This window comes from Zonotrichia leucophrys, chromosome 4, assembly GCF_028769735.1.
Source record: "Zonotrichia leucophrys gambelii isolate GWCS_2022_RI chromosome 4, RI_Zleu_2.0, whole genome shotgun sequence".
NCBI classification, from domain to species: domain Eukaryota; kingdom Metazoa; phylum Chordata; class Aves; order Passeriformes; family Passerellidae; genus Zonotrichia; species Zonotrichia leucophrys.
The window spans coordinates 19490145-19511633 of NC_088173.1; the positions used below are offsets into that span (position 1 = coordinate 19490145).

Here is a 21489-nt window from a genome sequence, read left to right on the forward strand (position 1 = left end):
CACTGATTTGAGTCCACTTAAGAGGGGTAATGTTTTCCAGTAGTTGTACAGTGACTGTAGCTCAGGATTAAATCACTCTAAACCTTCTTGGTTTTCTTAATGTATCCATCACAGACTTTGGAGCACTTATTAAAACATGCATGAAGATTTTTTCGTTATAATTTAGGAAGACTTTTGAAAGAATTAAAAAAATCCTTTTTTTTTTGGTAGCTGTAATACCTTAGCAGCTCTTCTAATTATTTAAAGCTATCTCTGGACTTGTGTAAACACAGCAGTAGTGATTTGGGTATGAGCTTTTTCATGTCAGCTCATGTTGTGTAAAGGCTACAGGTACAACCTTAGAAATGGAAGATTTTCACAAAGAAACATGAAAAAAATAGGCTTCACAGTGGCATGCCTTTACTTTCCCTTTTTTTCATTGGGGCTATGGTAGGTATTTTACCTTATTGTAATTGTACCAAGTACATACTTTATCTCTGTGTCTTGAGTGCTCTTTGAGGGCGGCTGGGGAATGCAGTTCTACTGTACAGGTAAGAAAAATTATCCATAAAGAATCTGGTCTGGCTGGTTAGAGGTGTTGAAGATGGTACCTAGAGTATGCTTCAGTGTCCTGATGATACATATTTTAAAGCAGTTATAAGAACGAAAGAATACAGTTATAAGAATGAAAGAATAATTTAAGCCTATCTTTTTTACAGGCTCCTAATTTTGTGTCTATTCTCTTGCTGTGATTAAAACATAATACAGTTAAATCTTCAGTACAACTGAAAACAGATTGAGTTTACAGGATTTTTTGGGTCTGCATGTGCCCAAATCTTTAGGAACAATAGGGTGTAAATAAATACTCAAAGTCTTTTGTTGTATGAAATATTCATTCCTGTCATATAATGTGATGAAAGCAATTAATTGTTTGCTGAACTAGATTCTGGTTTTAATTAAGCTTTTAGAGAAAAGCTGTGGGAGAGTCTAGAGGAAACAGGAGGAATGTTTCAACCTCCTTATCCCTTTGAATGTCCTTTGGGTGTGCTTTCCTGCCATCTCTCCCCCATGGTCAGAGGCAGGCCTTACCAACAAGGAAATGAATAATATATTTGTCCATGTAATGCTCAGCAGAATGGATCCAGTGTTTGGAGTGAGCCACACCTTCACATTTTCTTCAAGACTCAGTAGGTCAGAGGTGTAAGTTATTTCTAGGGGAGGAGCTTATCCTGTTTTAGGGGAAAGCCAAAAAGGGGTGTTCCCAGAGGTTTTGGCAATCTCACTTTTGGGAAAAAGGAAAACAAAAGAGTACTTGGAAATACAGCAGAACAGAGTAGCAATAATTACTTATGTGGAAAGACAGGAAGCACTTGGTTTTTTAAAAATAAAGAACAGTGCAAGAGACCTTAACAGTTGGGGAAAATAAAAGACCTTGCAAGGGGAAGGTAAAAAAAAGTCTTGGAGTTCACAATGAACCGGACAAATTAAAGCCCACTTTTCTGTTTCACCTCTGTTTAATCTTTGCAATTCTCTCACAGTTACCAAGTGAGATTTTCATTACTGTTCTGGCTGCTTGCTTGCTTTCCTTCCTCTTTTTCCTGTTTCTATGCTCAGTTAATTTTCTCCTCCCTCACTTTACTTGTTCTTCTTTTTTGGGCAGTCTTAATTATTTTCTTGAAGCATGAAGAGGCTGGTTCCTCTTCAAGTCCCTACAACCAATGGAATTTCTCATGTGTGCTAAAGGTTTTTCCTCAAATGTTCCCTGTCCTGCTCATTGTTATACTTAGGCTTAAGCATTGCAACTGACCATTTCAATGTTGTTTTAATGGAAGTCTTGAGTAAAAATAATGAAATATAATAAATTTTTATTAGGCATCAATCTAAAAATGATTACATATTTAAAGTGAGAAGTAAATATTATTAAATATGAAATTATTCTCTTTGTTTTCACTGAAAAATAGCTTTTGGTATATCAGTTGCATATAAATTTAAAACAAAATTCACATTGTTGGTATAATAATATTCAGGTATTGCTCTGGAGTAGTAAAGTAATTGAAATGTTTGTTCAGTATTACTGCAGCTGCAGGCAGGAAAATATGGGACTTCGTGCTGCTGAGCATGTAGTTTCTGTGGTGGAAAGAAAATCTGAATATGACTGGAGCTGGTGTAATTTCTAGCTCTCACCAGAGCACAGAATGTGTGAGCATGGTACAGAGGTCAAGAAGGAGGGGTGAAAAGGTAATCTCTAGCTCTAGTGTAATAGTAACAGCCTTGGACACTTGAAAAATGTCTCTGGGAGCTTGTGTAGAATGTGTGGGGCATGTTACTCACCATGATTAAATGAAGTGTTTGATGTCAAATATCTTAATGCCGTAAATCCCCGTAGGACCTATGACTCAAATTTTACCTTTTGCAACTCCCTAGTCATTGTATTACTAAAAGAACTTGGGCACTTATCTACCTGTAAATTCCCCTTAGGGTTGCAAGGGCCAAGTTCTGCCCTCTCTCTGAGAAGAGCTCTGAGCATGATAGGTGTACACAGGAGGCAATATCAGATCCTTTCAGGCAAGGAAATGAAATCTTGCAATTTCAATGAGGGTCAATTTGGCAAGCTTTGGTCCATACCCCTGCACTTCATGGCATCCCGTGCCTTTTGATGGTTTTCCCCTCAGTGAAGATATTTTTTTTTTTTTCAGTATCCATGCCATTTCATTCATGCCTTCCCCTCAATGTTCTGTCTTTGTGTTTGTTTTTTCCCCCTGATTTTGCAACATCTGTGAGGTTAGTTTTGGTGTGTTTTGGCCCTTTTCACTGCACCTCATTTCATCCTGGTCCATTTGATTGTAGTTACTCAATTTGCTAATTTTCTTTTTTTTTGTTCAATTACATTTTATTTGATCATAGCTCTTTTCCAGTGTGTTTGTCAGGCTTTCCTTTCTGTTTTCAAGATTTCATTTCCTCTCCTGAAAGGAACTGTGAGGGCTGTGGTGCTGTTGTGCTGTGCCTTGGGAAGGTGACTGCCAGCTCCCCTTTGACCTATAGCCTTTGACAGAGTGCTGACCATATGAGGTGATACAGACTATTGAAGAAGAGAAAAGGGTTTGAATGAGACAGTGGGTAATGAGAGGTAGAAGTGGGTGTAGCTTTATAGGAAAAGCAGAAGCACAATGACTTTTGGGCTGTAAAATTCTGGTTTCACCATTGTGCCAATATAATTTAGAATTGCGTTTTCTGGGTTTGCGGGATATTCTGGGTTCTGTGGTTTTTGTGAGTGGAAAAAACCTTGGGCCTACAGAGTGCTTCTTAATCCTGAATGTCACTGAATTGGATACTGGGGAATTATGCTAAGCTTGCACTGATGTTCTTGACTATCTGGAATTAAATATATTCACCATAAAAAAGAAATAGTTGTATGAACTAAGATTTCTGCTGATATAGAGAAACTGGCTGTAGTCTAGCACTATATGGACTATTTCTTTAGTGAGTTTTTAAAATGGTTAGCTGTTCATAGGTTGGTTGGGCAGGGCAGTTTTTTATTTTGGAGAGAATTATTTTTACCTTAGACAAATGGAAAATTATAGAATATACAGAATATATCTATGATGTTTTCAGGAAGTTACATAGTGAGTCAGTGGAAATCTGGGTGAGTAGAAATGAATCTTCCTAGGAGTTTTTTCTTATGCTTAAGCAGAATTGTTCTGAATACTCTTTAAAACAGTCTCTTGGATGCTTATCATAGTGTTCAAAAGTGCCCTGTTTTATTAAATTTACAGTTTTAACTTTTGCTGGAGAACCATAGCAGGAGAAGAAGGCATTTCTTTGAGAAATTATACACAAAAAGGAAAAAATAATAAGAAAATTCAATCAACTTCATAATCATCCCACCAGCAAGGTTCCTAAAGCTTCTGCCTAAAAAAAATTACTGCAAAATGAAAGTGAAATTTGTGCCATCTACAAAAATTTCTTCAATACTAATTTGTGTAGATGGCAGCAGTGTTTCATAGCGTTCTTAATACAATGATGTTCCAGTTTAGATTTAATATGGTTTTATGAAAATACAAGGATGAACTTTTGGTTCTGGTTAATAGAGTATTTTATTACTAGCTTTATTAGTTTCATGGCATATGAATTGTAGACATGTTACTTACCCAGTAACAGTTTCAAAAATAAATCAGATAATTATACATATATATTTTCCTGAAAGCACTTGAAGGATCTGATGTTTTTATGAAGAGCATTTAAGAATTACTTTTGATATACAATAAAATGCTCACTGTGCTCCCATAGCATATTACTTTTTAAATGAAATGTATACAAATAAAATATAAATATTGTGAATTTGGGAAACTTGTTAAGCCCAGATATGTCTGGAAGATATTGCTCTAATGTTCTACATTAATCCTAACTTAAATGTTGTTAAGTCTTATATGTTGGGAGTTATGCTAAAATCAGGGTATACAAAAAATTAGTGATTATAGACACTGATTTACAGGGACACTTGTAGAAATCATAATGAATGTATGATTTCTTGTATGCTGTCAAATTAAATCACTGTTTCCATTATGCAAGCACTTGATCTTGCAGATGATGGAACATTTTTCTGCTGCATGTTTGTACTGAAAGTGGATTTTGCTCCTCTCCCATGCAAGCTCAGGAAGAAGCAAAGTGGCTGTGGGTGTGAACGTGGGGCAGCTATGATTTAGCTGGAGAGAGCAACTTGTTTGTGAGCTTTTGTTTCTTGTGAGGGACTCTTCTGTTGTAATAACATGCTTAAATCCATTAGCAAGTGTCTCACCATACAGACTGAGAAATACAATTAACAAGTTGTTTACAACAGAACTGCAACTGCTGTGACTACAGTGTTATTGATAGAGTGAATGAACTTCAGAGACTTGTTTTCCAAGGATTAGTTTAATAAAGATTTGACATGATGCTATAACTTAGCCTTGATTAGTTCAATGTAAGGCTTGATATTTTTTCACTGTCTAATTGCTTCACATAAAAATGACATGATATTTTGCCTACATTATTCCAGATAGTTATGCGTGTTCGTATCACTTTTAATCCTAGCAGTTGTATTTGCCTCGGGGACTGGAAGAGGCTTGATGCTAAACACTGTTGAAGTTTCATTTATTTGGATGCTTTAATCTGAAGGAAGGAATGATAATAATTTCCACACTTAAGCTAGAACAATTTTCTGCTAGGAAGCGAAGTCAAAAGGATGCAAGTGAAATGTAGTGCATACAGGAGAAGAAAGAGTAAAATGAATGCTGGCTGTTTAATAGCCCAGTGCCAATCATCTGTTTTTAAATTCTTTGCCAATGCTGATTGTCACAGTTCATGTATAAACAGGAGCTGATTTTGTCTGGCTTGTGCATTTTGTGAGTGTGTTCTCCTTGTTACCCTAGTAACTGGAGTAAGGCTGGCACTAGCATATGCGCTTTCATCTGAAAAATATAATTTATGTCTACGATGCCTAAGGAAGAAAGCTTAGAGACATAGCCTGTAACATAAGCCCAACATTTCAAAGTTGGCCGTGAAAAGAAAGAATCATAAACTGCTCCCCAGTGTTGAGAACATGGCTCTTTTCTGTGATAATCTGAAGTTATGATTTCTGTAGTATGGCAATAATTTTCAGTGTTGTGAGAAAGACAAAAAGGCCCCCAAGAGGACTTTGGGATTCTTGCTTTGTGTTCTTTGATATGCAACCAATGGGTTGAGGTTCCACAGGAAAGTTAACTGCCCTGTCTCCATCTTCCCTCCGTAAGCAGGTATAACATTAAGTTTTATAAAATTCCTTAGACGCTGTTCATGAAGAGCATTAAGTAAGAACTGGTACACATGTCTTTATAAATAATGCAATGCATTATTCTGTGAGTGACTATAAATGACTTAAAATGTCAGAGGCAGAAAACACTACGTTAGGTTGAAAACAGTATAAGCTTCATTTCCGATATCTCCATGGCAAAGAAGGTGTTAAGTGCCCTTTATTTTATTGTTTGGAGACAAATGGAGGCTTCACTTATGGTTAGTTTGATCTCTGTACTGAAAGATCACATTAATTTTGCACACTGTCAAAGGCAAAGGCCTCCAGACTGCACAATTTATTTACACTCAAACACAATTTTCATTGTCCTCTGTATGTAGAATCTTGTATTTAAGCCTGAGGATGTACACTGCTGTATGGAATTTTTATCCTGTAGGAACTTGTGCAGCTTGGATAACACTTCCTTCTTGTTCTTTCTAAGCATTACATTTTTGTCAGAACAAATTATATGTTTGTGCAGCATTTAGGCCCTCTGATAACCATCCTTTTACAAAGAGTAGCCATTACTGTATGATGCTGGAAACCTATTTTCCAGGTATACTTAATATTTTATAGTTATTCCTTTACACTTGACATCTTTTAAGGGTTTGAAAAAAAACCACACAAATCTCATAAACACCTGAATAGCAGGTACTTGCAGAGCAGCAGCTTCCAAAGCAGTGTAGCTGTGCAGTTGTGTAGAAACATATGCTGTATTGTGTGCAGTTCAGTAGAATGCTAACAATACAGGGTTTGGACCTGCTGTTAGTGCTGTTAATCTCTATTAATAATGCTGTAAAAACCTGCTTAAATATTTAGAGTTATATGCACTATATATGATGTTCAACTGGTTTTGTAATAATACGTACTTTGTGATGATCTGGGCAATGCTTTAGAAGAAAATTATCCAAATGATCCATCAGCCTGTTTATTAGATAATTACACACATTTTGCTAGTTAATGTGGAGTACCTCACTGGGGTTTTTCTGGCAGTGCATGTGTGTTCAGAAAGGGCAAATGGAAGTGCTGAATGGAAGAATCCTTAAAGGTTAAAATACAGCATGTGACAGATATTGTCCTTGTCCTCCCACAACTATTTAATTATGAACACTAAGTTCATAAAGGAGGATAAAACTACTTCACTGTTCTGTTAACATGCCACTTCTTAGTATAGGAAAAGAGAAAAGTGTATGCACCTGAAATGAATGTTTCATTATGTGTCTTGAGGGGAAATGACACCGGGGGCTTGTAAATCTGCTCCTGTGATTGTGTCCTTGGCTACAGCTATAGGCTGCACTTCTACTGTTTCTGGTACTGAAAAGAAGAGAAGGTAAAGAGAAGAAGAAAATTCCTCTTAGGGATCTTGCAGATAGGTTTGTGGGATTTTTTCCCTTTTCCAGATTTGGGGTGTTTCTTTATTTCTGCAAGTATAGTTGGAAGTAAGGAAGTGAAAAATCCAACAGAGCAAATGACATTTTCCTTGGAGTAAGGTAGTGCCTTCATTAGATTTTGGGGGAAAGATTCAATAATTATGTCATCAGCCAACATGCAAACAGACCCAAACCTACCGTGCTGACTATCCGTGTCTGTATTTTTCTTATAGTTCTACAGTGTCTGAATAGGATGAGGAGAAATATTCAAGGATCCAAAATAGTTTTTTGTATTTATAAGCATTCCAAATGGTGTGTGTACATGAAGAAATAGCAATAAATTTCAACATCCACTGCGTGTGTATCCTTTCAGTGTAGAGACATGTCACTTAAAACTTGCTAGGCTAAGACAGAATTCTGGGTATTAATATCCTAAAATTTTGAAGAGAGCAGCTTACATGGGTCTAATAGAAAATTTAAAACTTTGTGGGTTTTTTTTCCCACTGCTCTCATTTATGCTTATCAAAGAAATATTTCTGAAGATCTTAATCTTATCATGAAGTAGAACCCGGGCATGAAGTTAATTTGATGATATACCAGTGAATTTTCTTTCCAGGATTTCAGAACTGAAATACATGCCATATAGTACCCAAATCTCATTTTCATGCCTAATTAGGTATCCTGATTTTCAGAGTTCCTACACTTCTAACATGTCGTTTTGAATCTTGGCAGGAGCATCAATAAAAAAGGTAGATGAATCATTCTTCTTTTGAAATTGGCTTCCACCAATTAATTACTTGTTTAAAAATACCCAAACCAAAGCACAACCTTAATCAAAAAAATGAAGTTTTGAGTCTGTAACCAACAGTTTTTGAAGCTTAAAATACAGAAGCATGTAGCAAATAGTAATTTTGAAAGCAAAGGTTTTTTTTCCTATATAAGTAAAAAGTTTGAGCAGAACTTTTATAAGATAGAAATATCTTAGAAGTATGATGAGATGCCATTGAGCTGAGAACCTAATCCTAAGTAGCTAAAATGTTAAGTGGAGCTGCTATAAATACAGTAGGTGGATAAATACAGTGGGTGGGATTCTAATTGGTCTCTCTCCTATGAAGCACTGAAGAGTGTGATGTAACCTTCTGATACCTCTAACTAATCAGGAGTTTGAGGAAAGAAGTCAGTAAATACAAGAAAGTGGATGTAGGTGTTTACTTTAGCTCTTCATGATCTGCATGCAATCTATATTGAGTTATGAGGTATAAATCCCCATTGGCAAATATGACTGCCCTTGCTCTGTTTGAACTTGGAGAATGTTTGAGGAATTTTCTGCATCTGGATTAGAAGAACTGTAAAATGATGGAGACTTTCAAACTGGTAGAAAGTTTTGCAAGAGAATATAATCAGGAGACTTGACATCCTCTATCACAAGTTTAGTAAATCAACAGCTACTCTTTTTATCTGGGCCTAAACAAAAGAGAAAACTCAAAGTCATTTGTTTTCAGTAAGCACTTAAAAAACTGTACATATTGCTTCTTCAGAGATTAATGTAGATACTCAGTGTCATAAATTCCTTCAGTTTTTGTTTATTTATGTGACATGTACATCTGTAATACCTGGATAAATAATTTGCAAGATCCCCTTGATTACCATGACAACTACTTTGAGAGTCAAATTTGCAGGATTAGTAGATCTGGCAATGCCAAGCAAAATGACAGAAAAAAGAATTACTTAAGATGAGTGGTGTTAAAAATTTTGATAATTAACTGATTGTTTTGACCATGACTGTAAAAGCACATCAGACCAATACTCTGTTTCCTGACTCTAAGAATGGCCAACAGTGAGTGCTTAGAAAGGAGTGCAAAGGTAGACCAAGAATATAGCAGGCTTTTTTCTTGTCAAATTCTTTATGAATTTTTCCCTATATATTTTCTGCTGTTTTATTGAAATGCAGCCATTATGTTCTCACTTAAAAAGAATTTGGGGCTGAGGAAAAGAGGAAGCTTTGGGAGGCTGGCATGGAGGACTAGGAAGAGACTCACAGGGGTTCTGAGGGTCTGCTGGAAGAACATGAGGGAATCTGTGAGGCTCAGACATTATGCTGAGACATTAAACTGGCCAGGGGGTCATGGTGGATGGCCAGAGAATGCTGGTGAGGATTCTTGGTGAGGAAGGTGAGCTGGGAGTGCTCAGAGGGTCTTCAAAGACTGTGTAATGGTTTCCCTTTTCTTGCTCTCAGGCAGGCCTGTTTCTCTCCAGTGTCCTTCAAAAAAAACCTATACCTGCACTTGCATAAGCACAGGAGAATGCTTGTGTGTCCCAGCAGCAGCCTTGTATCTCCTGGGTGACTGCTGAACTAGATGGAAGTTTTCCATAAGGCTTCTGTAAGGAACCCAGGCAGATGTTTTCCTGATGCTGCCAGGAGGGGCTGGGGTAGTGGCTCTTGCTGATGTGGAAGGCTGCTTCCCAAAACAGTAGCTAGCTCTACTGCAACTTGCTAACACTGCTCCACAAACTGCTGAAGGACAGACACCAGCTGGGCTGTGCATGTCACTTAACAGCTAATCCCTGTTTCCTTGGTACAGATGAAGAGCTGGTCATCTGCGTTTGGCTTACATTTATTCAGTGTGCTATTCATTTTCTCTAGGAACACAGCTTGATCTGATCTGACTTAGCAAGCAGTAGTAGCAGAGTAAAAGTGATTACCTTGACAAATCTTTATTTGCAACAGAAATAAAAGAAAAAGAGAATTTTAACTGCTGCAGACTTTGGTCATAAGCGTATTGTCCAGAATAGGGTAGAAGTCAAAGGAGATGAAAATATTTTGATATGTATGTGTATGACCCAACAGAAAATGCTGATAGATTTTTAACAAAGTATATGACCTTCCCAAGATCTAAATAACTGAGTAAGAAGTAAAAATGTTGGGATATATTGGCAGAATGTCTTAAGGGTCTCCATTTGCTGCAATTATTTACCTGAGACAAAGTGGAAATGAGAATAAAAGTATCCTATCTGCCAGGTTCCATGGCAGGCACAGTCTGTGATGCTCACAAAAGATAACAAGATCTGTTTTTTGCAATATAGATCACGTGACCAATGCCCACACAGTTCCTGTGCTGTTACACTGCATTGGAAAGCTGTGAAAGTGGATATCACTTACAAAAATAATGTATTGATTAAAAGAAAATTAAAATCCTTTCAGCCTAATCTTTGCTTACCTTGTAGAGGTAGCCGGTGGATCTACATGTGTAGTACACCAGTTTATTGGTACATAGCAATAGGTAGGAGCTCTAGCAGCGACCATGCAAAAGCAAGGAAGTTTACTTGCATGGCATTTCTGAAACACATGGGAAAAACTGAATTTGAGTGAAAATCTGTTCTCTTTGTCCTGTTAGTTTCCTTGTATGGACTGAAGTGACCAACCTGAGGCCTCATTAAGCCTTGCTCACCCAATTATTTGGCATTATCTAACATTCATATTTCACTGGTTACTTAATGGACTATAAAATGATGATATTGACATTTCCTGCAGATGTTACATGTTGTATTTTTACTTCTGCAACCCCAGTTTATAATCAATGTTGACAGCTTCTCAGTTGCTGCAGTTCTACTGTTAGTCTCTGTAAGAGCTGCACAGGTATATAATACAATCTGTAACCAGGGAAGTCTTGTTTAGCTTAGGCTTATGGATGTTGTGCTCCGCTTTTGCATTCTTGTTGTTAAATATTTGTACTGTGTTTGTGTGTGTTCAGCTGATTCTGGTTCATTTAGCCTCGCTAGCCCATATGCTGCTGCAATGTCTGCTCATGCATAAATTCCCCAGGAGCTGGAAGGGAAGATGGTGTTAATGGTGCAGCCTCAACTGGTTTTGTAGAGGGGGAATTAACTTTTGCAGGAGTCCTCACTGGGCCAGGTATAGCCAGCTGATCTACGCCATTTGGAAAAATGAACTAAACCAAAGACAGCTGGCAAGTAATGCTCTTGTTCCTTGATTAGGAATATTGATTATAACTGCTTAGTGGCAATAGAAATGACTAATTTATGGGGCTGGAGAATGAGAGGGGGAAGTAAACAACACATTTTACAAGGATTCATATATATTTTGTAACACTGAAGATCAATATGCTTTCCTTTGTCTGGTGGGAGGGGAAAACAAAATCTGTCATAAAGCTAGCTCCCAAATACTTTTCCTCTTTGTAAAGTCTAGAAAGAAGTATTTCTGATATCTGTAGAATTCTGTGACAGTGTGTTGAAAATGTGTCATCTAGCCCAAGATAACTAAAAATATTATGCAACTATATTTTGTTTTACTGTTTTGACTTTGCAGTCACCTTTTATGGCCTGACTCTTGTCACAGAAGTGAGAGCTTATAGCATTAAAGATCTGACCTAAATACCGTTGAAGTTAAACTTACTGTTCTTCTGGTCTTCTCCTCAGTGACCAGAGAAGATCTTGTGATCAAGTCCTTGTAGCCCTTGAATCTGATCCAGGCCTGTTACATGCTTCCCAAAATGTTCTTTAATTTTTACTGAATTCTGTTTCCTGACATTGACCTTCATTTGCTCTGTTTGTTCAAAACCTAATTTAGTCTGTTTAAGCAATAACAATTGAGGCTCTGGGCAATTTCAGGGGATTAATGACTGATTGAGAGGGTTGATGGCCTGAGGCAATGACTCAGGGCTATTAACTTCATCTACAGAAAATGTATCAGGAAATGTTTTAGACTGAAGTTGTTGCTTGGCAGTGCCTGAATTGAGGGAGGGTGACTCTGGCAAAAACAATTGCCTATAAAGTCTGAATGGGCTTATTAAAATATACTATTACAACTTTGTTTTATAGCAACTCTAAAAGGCCTGAACTAAAATGGAAATAAGACAGGAAAGTGCAAAATGTTGTTCTTCAGTGTGCTGTCTAAAAAAAAAGGTAATGGACAGCTCCTCTCAAAAAGCTTTTGTTACCTTTTTGAAAAAAATAATGTATTTTACATCTTCATAAAGCAGGTGATTCATGTTTCTTTTATAATTTTAAATATTATTCTATTCAAAAGTATTCCAAAATGGATCTCTAAAACAGAATTGTCTTACAGAAGTATGATATCCATAGATCCATATTTAACCTTTTCAAATTGTTTCCCGGTTATGAAATATTAGTAGAGAGATTCAAATTAGAATGAGAATTAGACACATTGTGTTTATGTAGCTCTAATAAATGTGTCATAGGCACTGAATTTTTTCTTGTAAAACTGCTTGAAGTAAGGTAGTGTCCTTACTCCAGTTTAGAGATGGTAGTCAGATTGTTTGAATGACCTGCCAGAGGTGAAAGATGTTACCTGCAGAGCATGCAGAATACTGACCCTTGGAGCTTTCCAAATCCTGGCTGGATAAGACCCTGAGCAACCTGCTCTAACTTCAGAAGTGACTCTGCTTTGAACAGGGGCTTAGGTGAAATGATTTCCAAAAGTATCTTCCAATGTACTGCATTGTTCCATGGTTCTTTGCTTCTGTGTATATGTGACAAAGCCAAGACTGGAAATTTAATCATGTTGGTCCAACAGGAATTTTAACAAAACGCTATATAAACATAATATAAATATCATAATAATCTTCCTTAAACCTCTGACTTCTGGAGGGAGATGGGCTTATACAGTTTTTAGCATGTTTTGAAATCTTTCCCTTAGGTGCTTTGCTTCTTTTATAAGTTAAAGTGATACATGTAAAACTAAAATTAGTGGTTATGCTGATCTTTTTGCTTCTTCTGGTTTTTATAATTAATGTCAATTACTACAATTACAGTTGTTAATGGTGTCTTAGTTTATTTTCAAAATTTGTCTCCACTGCAGATCCTCTTTTGGGACAAATTCCTGTATTTGATAGTTGGTCATGGCAAAAATGTTAAATGACTTTTCCCAAGTAAATGTTCAAAAGTGCATTTGTAAATATTTGTGTGTGGAAGCAGTGAGTTTCAGTGTAGCACAGCCCCTGACAAGAGTGCCATTTCAGGGGTGCTGCCATGAGCTGGCCTCTTTGTGTAGAGCATGAATCATTTGCACTCCAGCTTCACAGAGCTCCTTTTCTATTCTTAGGCTTTATATTGTTGTTTCCCTCATGTAATCTTTATTATACTGGGTTTTATGTCAGTGAAGCCTGTTACTTTTCATCTGGGATAGGTGTTTCAGCTAAGAACTATTTTCAAAGAGTGGGCACATGGATTTGATTAAAACTTGAATTGAGCTTCTAAGTTTTGCTTTGATTTTTATTTTTTCTTCTTCACTTATCTTTTTGACTATATTTGAAAAGAGACAAAAATATTAGGAATAGGTATCTCATATGAAAGAGCCCTAAATATCTATACCAAGGAATTTTATGCTGAAGTTTTTAACTAGTATTGCATCCAGTAAACTTGGGAGTAAACAGGTCACTAACCTGTTTACTGCTTGCTCAAATCAAAGCCTCAGCTGACAGCTTTTGCCAGGTGTTCAAGAAATATAAAAGTGACAGTTATTATGCATCTTTCCTCCCTTGCTAATACATACTTAAAAAAATGGAGAAATGTATTACATCAGTATTTTCTGTTCTTTCAATTTGCAGCTTTTCTGAATTTTCATTCTCTCAGACTTTGAAATGCGTTATCAACATTTTTAGTGTCATTTTTCTTTACCTTATTGAATAAGAAAAGACTATATATTGAATATCAAGCTGTGAAAAGATTTCTCTCCTGACAACACACACCTAATTGAAAGAGTTATGGATGTTTTTCCCCATGCTACACTGAGAGTCTTAAAACTCCTTAATGATTTAGATGAACAGCAAACAACAGAGCTGGTCCATATACCAAATGGATATTTTTTAGAACTAAGTAACTGCATGAGTTAAAAAAGTGGATACAGAAATCTCTGAAAAGTGATGCAAAGTTGGTTGATTAATCTTTATTTCTGACCCAAAAATGGCTTGAGGGGCCTGTAAAAGTAAGGAAATTCTTACTAGTTTTTTAGTGTATCTTCAATATTTAGCAGCTCAGCCTGATCCTGAATGATTATGCAGTGGAGGATGAAGGGCCTTCAGTGACTGTGGTTTCTTTTTCATTCCTTGGTTTCAGCTGTAGAAATGTGTGTCACACCAAGCTCTAAGATATATTTCTATATGGGATTTACTGGAGAATGGACAAATTGCATATATTTGTAGATTAGAACATTATGTTGAATCATCTCTCCGAACACCACCTGCATTCACCACCTGCATATTCTGTGTTTGGAACACAGAGAATAATATAATATTTAACTAAATAATAAGGATAATATTTAACTAAATTTTACCATAATCAACAAATGGAGATTTTACAGAACCACTGCCTTTGTGTCAGATACACCTGATCATTCTGCTTTCCATTCTGACATTCTTTATGATAAATCTTCTGGAGTCTTTATTTTCTTGTCAACTTGGTAACTTCAGGTTTAATTCTTGTGTGAGCACACCAGGACTGGAAGCCCTGGCCCTTCTGAGGTATGAATTGGTGTCTGTATTTTGCAGAGATCATGCTTGGTTTCATTGTGCAGATGTTGAATCAAGGTATATGCATTTCTCTTGAGGCACTGTTTTATAGTTTCACTACTTCTCTGTCTACTCTCATGAGAATCTCTGGCTATGTTGTCATTATATCTGCATAACAGCGCATTATAATGAGTTTTGACTGTATTTCTTGAAAAGTTTCTTTTTCTGGTTTCATTTATGCCAGGTGATGGCAGTAAAGGACCTTTGCTCTTTCAGCATTTGCTATGAAGTACAGAAAACATTCAGACTCCTAGCTTGCCTCCAAGGGAGAGGACTCACTTCTTTCATTCCTGTTGCTGCCTTGCAGCTTATGACATCCATTGTAAGATGGAAAAAGTAGCATGGCTTGGACTGTAGGCTGCCTGGGGTTTTTTTGGTCCCTCTTAATAAATACTCAAAGCCATATCTGTTTTTCACTTTCTCTGTATTGGCCTTCTCATACTGTATATTCTACTATAACTTTTCAATATGTTCCATACAGTACAAGCTGTAGTGTTTGGTTTTGGGCTGAAGATACTTAAAACTGCCCCCAGAAGTTTAGCATAGATTGGATGTAAAGGGACAGAGAGTGTCACAATGAAGCTGTTTGTCTGGGATTTGTCACTCAGGCAGATGGTAACGCAGCAATGTTGTGTCAAAAAACATTTTTGAAGTGAAAAGCCTTGCAGTGAGTCTGGAGTGCACCTGCTGGAAATAGAACAAGTCAGGCATTCACAACTGTTTTATTGATGTCTAAATGAAGGGAGGGGGAGGGGGGGAAGGCCTGACCAGAAAACACAAAATAATTCAGGCTGGCCTTGAAACTTCCTTTCTTAAGTTTGCATTTATTAAGCAGGATAGAAAAGTGACTGGCTTACCACTTCTCAAACAAGCCACAGCAATGACTGTTAATAAAGAATGTGCTTTGCCAGTGGTTTTGATTAGTGCTCTCATGCCATAAGTGGGGGGAGTGAGCTAAATGTTTTCCTTGAGGCAAAAAACATCTCCACCTGGCTGTAGCATAAGATCATCAGTGCTATAATGTGAACAGTTCCATATTCTAATTCAGAAGGAGATGGAATTGTAGGTATTCATCAAATGCACTCTGGTCACAACAGAGTAAGCCTACTTTTGTTCATGTTTTTACTCTGAAGAGACATTTCATAAAATTGCTGTGCAGCCACCAGACACTGGATTAGTCCATTAAGGTCTCTCCTTTTTCATATTCAACTGATGTGTGCTTATAGTAGAAGTTCCTATGGGAAGCTTCTGTCTTCCTATGCTTGTTTGGTTGTGCTAGATCTCATTCAGCTTGTACTAGTCCAGTTTTTCAGGTTGTCTTTATTTTTCACCAGCATATTCCTATTTTCCTTTATATCCTTGTCAACTCTGCTACTAGTCAAAGTCTTTAGCACATAACTACTCCTCCAGCCAAGGCCATGAGTGAAAATAATGACTTTTCCCCAAAACAACATACTAGGAACTCCAGTGGCAACATTTTTCTGGGCTGAAAATCTGCATTTTGATGTGGCTGATTGATGTGACTGATGTAGCTACCTTGACCTTGTGAAAAGGCTTAATGTGTATGTCACCGAACTTCAAAAGAATTATTGGAAAAAAATCAAAATCTTTCTTCAACAAGAGATTAATTACACATGTACACTTCCAGGGAGCAGCAGGGGCTGTCTGCTCCCTAGGGGGTGGGAAACTGAATGTGATGGTGTGGCCAGCTGAGGGACCTGGATCAAACAAGCAGGGCAGATCAGAGCTCACAGACAAGCTGAAGCAACAGCTCAGACTTCCTGCTGGGTTTGTGGTGATAAGGCAGACAGGAGGTCAGGCTGGGAAGTCAGTGCACAGGTCAGGGGTGGAACCCATGGCCTGCATGGTAGAGCTGGGGGCTGGAACTCCTCTATGACTGCAGCCCAGGGCTGAGATGAAGTAGGCTCTGGGGGCTATAATGTGGGAGCTGACCTCAGGAAAAAAAATTGGTCAGGGCCATTAAGACATGTAAGTGTCAGATCTCTGGTGTACATTTAGTTGCTGAGGTTAGGGACTTCATGATCCTGAAAGTGTTTTCCAGCCTTACTGATGCTATGATTTCATGACTCTAATTGAAGGTGTGGAAAGAAACAGATTTCCATAATGTGAGTTTGCCTGTGAATAGCTTCTTAGATAAAATACCTATAAATGTATTTGGGGTTTGGGTGTATTTGTGTGTTTGGGGCTATAACTTCCTGTGGCAAAGAGTAATTCTTCCTGGTGCTGTTTTTTAATCTCTATGTTTCAAGAGTGAGGAAAAGGAGAAATAAAGAATTACAAACTGTTTTTTTCTTCTGTTTACATTAAAGGCTGAAGGGATCTGTTTACATCTGGTTTTTAATGTGCAGTATAAGATTTCCTCAGTAGCTGAAGGCCCAGGCTGTGTGTATGTACACTTAGACAAATAAGTTAGGCATGCCCAGGAATGTTTCTGAGCACTGATACCAAGCAATTGACATGGAGTAGCTTGCAGTGCTGCTTTTAAACCTTAACATGAGACTACCAGCTACTAGGAAACTGCAGATTTTATAATTGTCCCCATCCTGTGCTAGTGTCTGAACTGTGTCCAGGCCAGGAATAATTTTAAAGATTTCTGGTTAATGCTAAGACTGCCTTTAACAGTTTAGAAGATGAGTGGTTTGGGCTGCTTTTTTACAGAACATACATGTACCTTTCAGCTTTTCATTTAAACAGATGAAGCAAATCAGCTAGGCAGGAAACTCAGGAGTGCTCAGAATGTCAGCTAAATGCTTGGGAATTCAGTTTCTTCACCTGAAATTTTAAAGCATACAGTTCTGATATGGGTACAGGGATAAAAGGCGATGGGAAAGGATGCTGTACTGCTGAAATAGCAATTTCATCTACAGACTCTTCTCCATTTTGTTTTTGCAAAAATGCCCATTAAATAACTACTTAATTAATGTCTTTGCTTTTCAGTGTTGGTTAAAGCCTCCTGATATTAAAGAACTGTGTACAGAATCACACAGATTATGGATGTGGTGGTGTACAGCTTCAATTACAGATATCAACATAAAGCTGGTGATCATTTTCTATTCAGCCTGTAATAATATAGGAAGACAAGTCAAATACTGGGCTATGGAATTGTTTGCTTTGAGGTCAGTGAGCTGCAAGATCTTCAGCTGCAGGAAGTTAATTGTTTTGGATTAATGGAAGCAGCTGAAAAGCAGGCTATCACAAAACTTCAAGCTGGAATATTTTTATAGTGCCAGGTGACCTGATGCTTTTCATTGACTGGAAGGATGATTGGCCAGTCAAAAGAAACTGCAGATGATTGATATGTATAGATTTTAACAAAGCATTTGACATGGTGACACATGGGAAAGTGGTAGTCAGATTAAGATTGGAAGCTGTTAAGGTAGGAAATAAAACATGGAAGTTATGTATGAAACAGATTAAGCAGGAAGTGTTATACTACTGGGAAATGATCAAAATAAAAGGAGCTTTCAAGTCAGGTTCCTCTGAACATGAGGTTGGGACAGATAATATTTAATATTTTTGTAATTTTATGCCTGATTTCGCAAGATATAAAAAGTATACTTTTTAAATGTACTGCTCAATGTATTCTTACAATCTGCTGACTGATCCTCAAGCAAGTGTGGAGAGCAACAGGAGGAAAAGAAGCTGGACTGTGAACAAAAGGAACTAAAGGATGATGTAATTAAACAGTAAATCTAATTGTACAACGGACAAGACAAACACTTAAGGATTAACATTTAAGGTTGATAGACTATCAGTTCTTATTCATGTCTTGGACAGATGGAGTCTAACTGAAATGAGTAAAAAGAAGCATTAATGGTCCTATGGAAAAATAAGGTTTCTCTGAATGGGAAAGTTAAAAAAGCTTTCTAGATCGGCAAGATAAAGGCTGAGAAGTATGGTAGTAGTCAGTGAAGTTTTTAGAATGGTAAACATCATGGGTAGTGAAGATAATTTTTGGGTGATGAACAGTCTTGACATTAGAAGAAATAAGTACAAAAGGTGAATAAATATACCTAATCTTAGTAGCAAGAGTAGTAGGTTTTCTGACATACTGACCGACATTCTGATAGCGGAGGATTTTTATAATGTTTTTCTTAACTTGTTTGAGAATAAACCAGTATACCACAAAGGAGTACAAAATACTGTGTTCTCAAAATTAGAGCTAGTCTCATTTATACACGTTAGAGAGGTATTTGGGAGAGTAAGAAAAACACTTGAATAACTGCTTTCCCTTTTAAGTATTACTGAATAAGTTAGATACAACTACTCTGCAGAGGATGACCTTTCTTTTCCTTTTTTTGAAATTTTTTCTTTTCAAAACTGTGTAGGTAGAAATGCCAACTATTGTTCCTCCAGACTTTGTCTGTGGGCAGAAATGAGACATCTCACATAAATCCAGGAATTTATTTCTAATGTAACTGGAATCTTAACAGACTAATCCTAGAACCATTACTTGTCCAAATGCAGTTATTACATGTATGCAGAAAAGCTTAATAATAATAATAATAATGTGAAAAAGAGTTTAAATGCATAAACTGATAAGCTTCCTGACACTTCTAGGACATACGTCCACTGGTTTCATTCTGGTGTTGGTGAAGGTGCTACAGGCATTCCTCAGCCTTTGGTGGAAATATCATTCATTGTGTTGGATATGACTTTTTTAAATTTCCTATACCCCCTTTTGTTCACTTTTCTTTTAGTGACCATTGTTGAGTTGATAGTTGCAGGGTTTCAGTTCCAGACCATCTTTTATTTTCTCATGCCTGTACTCCTCTCTGCTCCACCATATTTCTTCACTGCAGCTGCACCAGATCTGTTTTTCTGTATTAGGTTATCCATAAATGTCTCATTCTAGATGGAAGTCCTTGTTATTTCTATCTTTCTAAAACTATGCTTGTACTGTAGAAGATAGCACAGTGTCCTAGGTTGGCTATCCCTGAACCAGGACACACAGATAAAAAAAATTAGCCTGATCATTTGTGAAAAAGTGCTGTTAGCACTTATAAAATAAAAAAGAGATAGCAGGCAGGTCAAGAAAAGGTTCAATAGATAAAGCTAGATAAGGCTCAGTTAGCCTGCCTCACAGCCACAGGAGCTGGCCGTACGCCGGCTAGCTGTTCCCAGAGTGGCTGGAGGAGACCACAAATTCTGCCAGTCCCGGGTTCTTCACAAGAACCCTGGGTAGTGGTGCCATGTGTGGCGTGGGTGGCGGTTGGCAACGAAGTTCTGAGGCGAAGGAAGGAGAGGGCGGACACTCGTGTGGAGTGCCAAGGTGCTTTATTGTCCCAGCCAGGACCAGTGATGGTGTCAGAGAAGGACCCTTTGGGGAGGCACTGATAAAGGGGATGGGCATGACAGGAGAAGACACAAGGGATTCCAACAAACGAAGGCCAGGGGAGGAGCGTGGGACACAACTTAACCAATAAGGATTGCATAGGGGAGGGAAAAGGCTCAGGAGACAAATCATATCTTAAGTAAGGGATAACTGACATAGAAGGTTCTCGAAACAAAGTGGGGGGTGGTTAAAATGATGGACAGGGAAACTGGGCAGCACCAGGAGGGAGGAGATAAACTTATAAGGACATAAAGGGAAGGACCAGGGGATCGGTCACCTTGGCGGACATGCCAAGGGTATGAAAACAAGGGAGAAACAACTCAGGGACAAACCATTGCGAGGGAGGAACATGGGGGGAGCTGAGGATCAAACCATTATCTCAATTTATAAAAAATAACAAACTTTACAACAAAATCTGTATAAATACCTTAAAACACACAATACTACAGATCAGTCCTGATGTCTTGCAAATTCAGTATGCAACATACAGTCCATTTTTACAGGGCAAGAGTTACCCACCCCATCTTTATCATTAACATGGGAGTTTGTGTTATGACAAGGTCTTTATGCAGCAATTATTATGTTAGGAACCAGAGTGTGGGCGAGGCAGGTGCTGAACTTTTTTGCTGTAGGGAAGCAGTATGGTAATTTCCCATCACTTCTGTCACTTGAATATTATAGTCCCTAGGCCCTGTAGGCACCTTTATGAAACCTATTTTGTTTTGCTCTGTCCTTGCCATTCTACTGTTATGTTTGCCCAATTATCCCATCATAAAAAAAACCCTCAAACAAAACTAAAAGTACTAGCAATTTTAATTGAATAGTTACAATAAAAAAATACAATATAACTTGATTAAAATAAGGGATAATTTGGTTCCAATAGTTGCCCATAAGCAAAAGATAACTGCGGGGTACAGAGGGCAGGGTTCTGGAACCCTTGCCACCTCACGTACAAGCTTGCCAAGTGAAAATCACCCCTTATATGCCATGTGTCAATGCCATCTCCTCCCATTTTCGGTTTGTCATATCTCTATCTCCGCCCTCATTACCACCCTCATCACGCATGCACCACCACTCGGTTTGGTGGTCACACAAGTCTTTGGGTTCATTTTGGATGAAGACCTCTCCTCTTTCTCTTTGTCCTTTAATTCACTTTTGTGTTACACATGCGCACCAAGCCAGTACAATGTAAGCCAAGACTAACGTATCACTGCATCTACATATCAAGGCAATAAATCCGTTATAGTTAGCATTATTCTGGGACCCAACCAGGTTCTTGCTCATTTTTAGCAACTGTATCTTCAGCTTGTTTCCTGTGGTCCTTGAGATCATCTGCTGGGAAGGGGGGGTGGAGCCCCTCCTTTCCCTCTCTTCTTGGCATTACAACTTTTAACTATTTTATTATTCTCAAATATTAATTACTGTATCAAT

At 37.7% G+C, this 21489-nt stretch overlaps 1 long non-coding RNA gene across 2 annotated transcripts in view; it reads left to right on the forward strand.

Moving 5' to 3' along the window:
* LOC135447309 (uncharacterized) overlaps positions 1-21489 on the forward strand; it is a 45467-nt gene that overhangs the window by 13145 nt on the left and 10833 nt on the right. The gene's annotated exons all lie outside the window — the stretch shown is intronic.